The sequence below is a fragment of the Lolium perenne genome, chromosome 2 (assembly GCF_019359855.2).
Source record: "Lolium perenne isolate Kyuss_39 chromosome 2, Kyuss_2.0, whole genome shotgun sequence".
Taxonomy (NCBI): domain Eukaryota; kingdom Viridiplantae; phylum Streptophyta; class Magnoliopsida; order Poales; family Poaceae; genus Lolium; species Lolium perenne.
This window is the reverse complement of record NC_067245.2, coordinates 86752957-86761950: the sequence shown is the minus strand read 5'-3', so window position 1 is coordinate 86761950 and position 8994 is coordinate 86752957. Positions and strand designations below refer to the sequence as shown.

The 8994-nt window shown below is 46.6% G+C and overlaps 1 pseudogene; it reads right to left on the bottom strand.

Annotated features, from left to right (window-relative positions):
• Positions 1-682: 682 nt before the first annotated feature.
• On the bottom strand, positions 683-3842 carry LOC127333172 (aspartyl protease family protein At5g10770-like; annotated as a pseudogene).
• Between the last annotated feature and the right edge of the window lie 5152 nt (positions 3843-8994).

Genomic DNA, 8994 nt, shown 5'->3' with positions numbered 1-8994 from the left:
ACCACAAACGCCCAGCTACAGGGGACTAACAGAAGAAAATAACTTTGTAAAAAGGGAAGCACCTAAATCTGTACTGTAATGACTATGAGGATGTATTACCTGAAAATATATAGGAAAGAATCAGTTCAAGATATTTCAGTTCCTATACAACATTTTTTTTAAATAGACCTCAAGACAGCTGGCAAGCATCCTTCCACCGTGTGTCCCAAGGATAGAGCAAAGGTACTATGTTTCTTGTACCTAAAAAGCAACAAAGATTTGCAAGAAGAAATGTATACAGTGAAAACTGAATCATTTTAATTAGTACTGGTCATCCAAATACATGGTGCATGACAGTGTATCTAAACAACATGAGGCTTAGAAAGGTGGAAGTATTGTTAAGTCAACAATTGTGATGATCATTTTCTGATAGTATTTGGAGTTAGAATAACCTACGCTTAAGGAGAAGCAAAGGTGTAAACGTCATCTTGTCCGTGATGAATAGAATGTTATAGGACATGAAATTTGTGTCAACTTATGTTAAATAGTACAGACAATTCAAGGACATGAAATTTGATGAATTCTGAAATGCCCCAATCTACCATTGTACCCTTATGTTAAATAGTACAGACAAAAGAGGGTCAACTTATGTTAAATAGTACAGACAAAACAAGGAACAAATTGATGAATTCTGAAATGCCACAATCTAGAGTCTTATCAAGGAGCAGATGGAAGGATTCTGAAATGCACGAGTGAAATGAACCATGTCACCTTCGAGCATGGTAGGCTCTTCTGCAGGTTCCCCCACCTTAAAATTATCACAGGTCTGAGCTCCTGGTGATTACATGAATAACTAAGTTGCGTCCACCAAGTGGTCAGCGATTACTATGAATAAATAATTAAATAAACTGTAGCAGTGTGTCTGCAACTGTAAGTGATAAAATTTGTATAGTTCGACAGAAGCAAAGAAACAGAGAAGTGGTGGCACGGTTGTTTTCGTGAAGCAGGTACCAAGGGCGAAGCCGACTGTCTTCTTGCAGAGGTCGTAGACCACGCCGTCGGTCTTGTGCTGCGTGTTCCCGAGGATGCTGACAGTGTCGTCGTCGACGTCAGACGTGCGCCTGTGTGACCGGGAACATGATCTCGGACGTGGCCGGCGCCCACGTCCAGGCTGGCACCGCCCTGGAACACCAGTGAAACCGTCGGGGCGTCGCCTCTCTGTTCCCGTGAGTCGTAGCAGGTGACCAGGACACGCCTTCTTGAAACTGCTCACCACCATGCCCGCGGTGGACGCCGACGACAGCGGCGTAAGCGGCCGCCGGAAGCCGCGTGATCACCGTGCATGGGTCCACAATCGTTCCACCCTTGGAAAAGATGGAGTCGGGGATGGAGAACAGCTTCCCGCCCACGCGGATGCCCGTCAGGCACACGTCGCAGAACGGCGGCTCTTTGTCAGTCAGCATCGGCGTCAGCCTCGCTTTGGCCGGGGCCGCGCTGGGGCCGAAGTCCAGGTGCCCCGTCGTACCCGAGGACGAAGCCGGGAGGCGGTACGCGAACGCACCGTCGTACCGTACCGCGTCTGCATCGTCGCCGTACTGGATGGCGCAGAGGCGTGCCCGCCGGTGCAGCCGTCTTCGTCGAGGTCGACGCAGGAGACGTTGCTTCTCCTTCTGCTTGTAGCTCTTGATCACACAAGGGCGGCACTGCACCACGCCGTGTCGCTGCCGGTGTCGAGTACTGCGATGCCGGAGTGCCGAGCCCCAACGTCACCACGTATTTTCCCGTGCCCAAAGCGTGCCCCGAGCTCACATGGAGCGACGGGGTGGAGGAGTACATCCAGTGCCCGGGGTTCTTCTTTGGGCCATGCTCGACAGGGGCGGCGGCAGTTTGTCGTGGTTGTGGCGGACGCACGGCGCCGGATCAACGCGACGCGGTTCTCGTCGGCGGCGGCGAGGATCTCCGCGTGGGACGGCGGCTTCCCGTGAGCGTCCGCCGGAGCGGAGCACGGACCGCGCAGGTGGAGGGTCCTCGTCCTCGCTATCGCTATCGCCGCGGCGCTGGGTTTGTGCTTTGGATAGACCAGGACATCCTTTCCGATCACCGGACGTCGCCGGCTGCATCCCCTCCCGCCACCGGTCACCGACAGCCTCCTCTCTATCCGCCAGCAGCCGCTCTCCATCTCGCCGATCACCGCCTCCTTTCTCACTGTCGGCCACCACGAAATTTCTAGAAGCAGTTGTGTGGATAGAGCCATAGAGGTGGGGAAGAGGCAATTGGAGGAAGAGTAAAATGCGTGGTTCAATAATCCTAGACTTACAAAATTTTGCTTACGGATTGCTCTTACGGGATTAGGTGGTGCCACACCATTGGTGCTTATCCTGGATTTCCTGAAGTTGTGGACCACGATCTGAAACTTCTGTGCCTGTGCTGTTAGTCCGTAAGAACTTTTTGTAGACCGTGTCCGTAGATGTAGCATGGTTGGTCCACGAACTTGTCAACAATGTTCACTTTGATCATCGTACTTTGGAAATACCAATTTACGATCATGATAGACGTTTGCAGGTTTATCTACGGTCACTACTTGCAGGTATGGTCCTGTATTTGATGATGTGGCACTTTTTTGACTAGTCTAAGCAATGTAATTTTTGCAAAAAAGTGTTAGGATTTAATTATATGGGATAATTAAGAGGATAATCCTCCCGTTGTTTCTCTATGGCGGTTTGCTATGCAAACAGTCGTGTCCTTTCTCTCACACCCCCTTGTACGGACGCGTCCCTATTCGTGTCCCTTCACCTTGTATAAATATGTTGATCATCAATGGAATAAGACACTAGTTCGATTCATTTGCTTCTCTCTTGATCCCTCTCAGTTTTTCTTCTAACACGTTATCAGCACTTAGTCTCTACCGAGAGAGGAGACGAAAGAGATCGATAGAAATCTTGCAGGCAAAAGGTCAGAAAAAAACGATGCCTGGGTTTCTGTCCTGGATTCTTCACCTGCTTGAACGCCACAACCACCGTGCACCTCGCCGCTCCGATGGTCGCCGTTATGGGGAAGGCCGGTACATCGGTCGTCGCCACAGTGCCCGCGGCTACCGTGGTCGCCGCCACGGCACAGGCGGCTTCCGCGGACTTCGTCGCCACCAGCCGAACGGCGCCGGCCGCTCTGCCTTGCCGGTGCAGGCCGCTGCGCCGGCCGTGCAGACCATGGCCCCGCTGCAGCCGGCGGCGCCTGCGCAGATCCTGGCTCCCGTCGAGGCAGCAGAGCCCCCGGTGGTGGTCATACTCATTGACGACGACGAGGCCGCAGCCCTGCCGTCGCCGACCCCTGCGGTCGTCGAGCGACGCGCTCGCATACGTCTCGGCGCCGACCGGAGCCTCCATCTTCACCTTTGGCTCCGGCGTGAGGAGCTTCACCAGCGATGCGGTTGCCGATGCAGTCGCGCCGCCTCGCCTGCCCTCGCCGACGTCCGCGACTCCGCCTCCTTCACCGCGCGCAGGCGCTCGCCGCCGCCTTCTGGCCCTCGGTCTCCCGCTGGCCAGCCCGTCGGCGGACTCGCCAACTTGCAGCCGCGGGCGTCACTCGGAGACATGGAGTCCGGCCGCGCTCGAGCTCTCGAACAGCCGGGCGGACGGCGCCGCGCCTGAGAGCCTTTTTCCCGGTGACTCCTCCTTCAAGGACGCCCCAGGCGGGAGCGGCTCTCGTCGCCGATGAGGAACCAGCGCTGCATCGGCACGGAAGGAGCTGCGTGGTAGTCGCCGCTGTTCTTGGGTGCTAGACTGCTGGTTTCCTGGATTGGGGAATTTTTCTAGTATCTTATCCTGACCACACCGACAGCGGTGCTAACTAGGCTGCCTAAAGTGACTTAGTTTGCACACCGACACTGGTTTCCTGCCTAATGTTTGTACGCATGTATCGTACAGACTTCAGATTTTTAGCAAATCAGCAGTTCTAACAGTAATTTAATTTACGTTTTAGACTATGTCTATCTTAGTACTGTATTTCTATAGAGTACTTTATATTCTAGATGTGTGATGTAATATATTTCCATGTTTGTCACATGTTGAGATTAATTACTTATTTTGCAATTGAGATTTAATTTCTTGCAAATAAGTCAATCGATTCATCTTAATTGAGCTACTTTTGGTTCAATGCGAGCAAGAATTGATATGCAAAATTTAAAGTGACTTTTCAAATTGATGTTTTGGGATCACGAGGTAGTGTGTAGATTTATCTACACCTGCTATTTAAACCTACATATTGTCATCTTGACATTATGATTGCCTATGTGCTCTCCCAGACATTTAATTAAGTTGTGACATAAGGCATTCGAAGCATGAGTATCTTATACTCCGCTAATGCTGCTAGATCTACTCTAAAATTTATTTTGGAGATTATCTACAACGTGCCATACTTAACAATTTGAGGTTCACACTAATGAGTTCAAGCCCACTTCTTGAAACTTCATTTATTTTGCATAGTTCATTACGACATAACCATGATGGATTTTAATTTACCGAATGTAAATTAAATTCTCTGGTTTACTATATAGATGAACGATGGCTCGAGAGTTTGATGCAATCGCTCTCAACGGCCACAACTATCCTATATGGGCCATGGACATCTAGATCGCCCGTGCGTCCCGTGGGTTAGTGCGTGCAATACATGCTCCGGAAGTTCCACTCCCGGCTGGAGTCACGCGGCTGACAGATGACCAAAAATATGTTGCTTTGTACATCATAAGGCACCATGTTCATCCAGATCTCAAATCTGAGTACTTGGAGGAAGAATCCCCTAGTACTTTGTTTCATGCCCTCAAAACGAGGTATGAACAGTAGAAGGCAGTTGTCATGCCTGATGCATTCCATGATTGGACACATCTTCGACTCCAGGACTTCAAGTCTGTCGGGGAGTACAATCATGAGGTTCATAAGACCAGTTCCAAACCGCGCTTTTGCGGGAAGGAACCTACTGATGCGGAGAAGATAGAGAAAACTTTATCTACTATGCTCCCATCTGACAGGATCCTCCCTCGCGACTACCAAGTCTATTTCGATCTTATTCATATTTTACTTCATGCTGAAAGCATGATGAGCTACTCGCTAAGAATGGCTCTCAGTGTCCGATTGGTTCTCAACCTCTAACTGAAGTTCATATGAATGTCGCGGAAGGACGAAAGTTTGAGGGTGGCTTCAAAGGCAAGCCCTCGAACTTCAACGGTAAGCGAAAGCGCAACCGGAACAGGAAGTCCCGAAACTCAGACCGTGGGAAAGGCACCGCAAAGCCAAGTTCGACAAAACTAAGCTTTGCGACAAGTGTGGATGCTACACGCACCCCACTGACAAGTGCAAGCCCACAGCATCTGGCCATTATCTGCAGCAATCCCATGGCCGCAACGCACCTCGAGGGAAAAGGTTTGAAGCCAACCTCAACCTTCATCCAGGTGGCGCCGATGGAGCTGGTAGTTCGCGAGACGTTCCTTCTGGACCTCGCACCACCGTCACTCTCCAGCCGTCAAAGGACCCTACAGAACGGAGGACATGATAGTTAAGTATGCCTCAACCTACATGTTTGGAGACTTCGTCTAGTCCCACTATCTCCTTGGTGGTCGCTTTATTAATGTCCATTTGTGTTGTTGTAGTAGAACATATATATTGTATCAGCACTCTGATATAAATAAGATTGTATACATTCTATATATCTGATAAAGATTTCCATATTGGAACTTCTTCGATTCTATATATAGATTTCTACGAGTGCCAATCCGATGGATGTGGAACAAGTATATGAAAATGTACCCGCTCTATTGTCTGGATTGAACTACACGTACATCCAACTCGTAGCACATGTTGCATATAATGCAATTCCATCGGTCATGTGTTGCATGAGCTAAACTTTCCTAGTCATGAGATTTAGTTGCACTATTGTGCCAGTGGATCACTTCAGTCCCTTGAACACATTCAAGGTGATATTTGTGGTCTCAACCAACCATTGTTTGAACTAAAGATCGAATTAAAACAATTCAAATGGACAAATATTGTTGCACAATTCTCTTCACATGCCTCCACTATTTTGTGCATGGCTCCGAGGATCGAAGTTCAGCACAATGTCCTATGCGTCCATACACAATTGTTTTTGGTTTCGTCTCTGATCAAAAGGATTTTCTCATTGCACGACCCATGTTAATGAATTGCAATTTACCAACTTTACATTGGAGTCATGCAGTTTTACACGCTGCTATTGACTAACTGTATATAGCAGTACTTCCCCTCTGCAATTGATACGTGGAAATCCTCCGAGCATTTCCCATCTGCGTAAGTTCGGAAACGCTTCACGCGTACCGATCTCACCACCGCAGCGTACGTCATGGGCCCACATATGCGGGATCTATGTGGGGTACAGATATCCGTCGATAACCCAGTACCTTGAACCCCACATAAGGGATGTATTCATAGCCCAGTACGCTGATTGCTTATATTTAAGGAGGATTATTTCCAGGCATTAGGGGGAGATTTCAAGTACCACATCGAATGCCAGGAAATTAATTGGGACTTCACGTTCCTCCTCATAACCATGTACTCAAGAATCTGGACTCTATGTTTGGATTCATAAATTTGCAACACATGCAAATGACCTGCCAGATTCATTTACTGATCTCAAAGGTGTTACAAAATCTTTCAATCCGGTTAGAAATGCGCCCGAAAGAGTGGAGGTACCAATAAAAACCACTCAACTCCATGTTTCATAAAAAGAGGGGGAGTAGTACGGCATCTGACCAGGATCTAGCTTTTTGCAAAGCAACAAAGGAAATCGAGGAATCCTCTAAATCAGTAAATGCAAGTCGACCTTGCGTTGATGAACACCTGATGGGTAGTATACACCCAGTGGAAGGAAAACCTCCACAACCCCAGCTCCAGCTTGCACACACTGGCTGGGACATCGGAACACCCAGACTCACGCGTATTGGGAAATCACGAAGAGTCATCATGGGTGCATGATATTTGCTCCAACTATATCGATTCTGGAGAATCACATAACCAAAGCCTACAACTGTCGACAAACATCTCTTGTTTGATTGCAAACAACCTTCACAATGATTCAGATCCAAAGACCATGGCCATGGCAGAGTGTGAACACACTTGCTAGGACTGAACTCATCAAAGGATGCAATCCAAGCAGATATAGCCTCGCTCTTCCAAATGAATTCCCTATGGGATCATTCAATGTGCTTTCTTCCGAAAACGGAATGAGAAATACATGGTGGTGAGAAAGCAAGGCTTGTAGCATAAGGTCGGGTTTCCGCAGAGATCCGAGACCTACCCTCCAGACATGAGTGAAATCTCGTTTCGATAAATATATCATTGGCAGTACAAAATCATCTATCTATGCAGTTGATAGGTGTAGTGACAACATATCCATGTGGGTCACTAGATTCCGACATGTATGGTTCCCGATGGAATCTCTGTCCGAATCGAAACGCAAATGCAACATGTATTGTGTAATAATCAATAAGTCACCACATGGCTTATTGTTGTCGGTACATTTTGGTACAACCGACATAGTGAGTTTGTCATACATAAGGATAACTCCTACAACGATGAACCACGTGATCATCTACAGACGGATTTGAGATGAAGAATCTGGATAAATCCAAATAGTGCTTGGGACTACAACTCGAGCACCTTCACTCAAGTATTATGGTACACCAAGATGCCTATATCCAGAAAATTGGAGAAACTTGGTATAGACAAGTCATGTCCATCTCCTAGGGATTGTTCGATCTCTAGACGTAGAGAAAAATCCATGGAAAGATAGAGAAGAGATGTTGGCACATAATGTTCCATATCTCAATGCCATTGGACCTACCAACAAAATTGGTTAGGGGATCAAGAATATCTTTCGATATCTCCAAGGCACTAAATATCTTGACATATCGTATCAATTTTGGAGAAATCTGAACTCCAATTTAGACACTGGTATTGGCTACTTACATGATCCCACAATGTGTACATACATGGTAGATCTGTCACTCCATTGATGTCTTCAAATAGACTCTGGTGACTATACTACCACGATCATTCTAAGATTCAATGCTTCATGTTAACACATGTGGCTTGACGAAATGACAAACCACATACATGAGTCATGTGATATTGGTTCTCTTGAACCATCAATCATTATCTACACAGATAATGTTGCTTGTGTTGCATGGATGCAAACATGATATATCAAGAGCAATATCACTAAGCATATTGCCTCTAGATTATTTTAACTCCATGAACTTCAAAAGAGTTGGGGAATAAACATCTTGCAAGTCAAATCACACAATAATGTTGTTGGTTTGTTCACGAAGTCTCTACCAACTTCAACATTCCAGAAGTATTTTATGGAATTGGTATGCGACGGCTTCCAAATTTGCAAGAATCAGGGGGAGTATCTTCCTGAATCAATCATGTTCAAAGCACCATATTACACTCTTTTTCCCTTTATGAGTTTACTACATAGGTTCTCATCAAGGTTTTTAATGAGGTAATATCAACACAAGATGATATGTCATATTTTCTGTTTTCCCCGCCGGGGTTTTTAGGAAAATATATATGACATATATTGTTCTCTATACTCAATGGGTTCTCCCTTTTACAAGGTTTTTCTCATATTGAGTTAACAAAGAGACAATACCAATTATATGTTGTGTCATTTTCTCCTTATTTTCCCACAGGGTTTGAAGGAGTTTTAACAGCATATCCAACCATTATATGTTGCATCATTTTCTCCTTATTTTCCCACTGGGTTTAAAGGAGTTTTAGCAACATATCATACACACTACTCTCCTCATATTTTTCCCACAGGGTTTTTAGAGGAGATGATTCCAAAGATGATTCTAGAAATGACCAAGCATGAAGACAAGGAAGGATTAGGGGGAGTGTTAGGATTTAATTATATGGGATAATTAAGAGGATAATCCTCCCGTTGTTTCTCTATAGCGGTTTGCTATGCAAACAGTCGTGTCCTTTC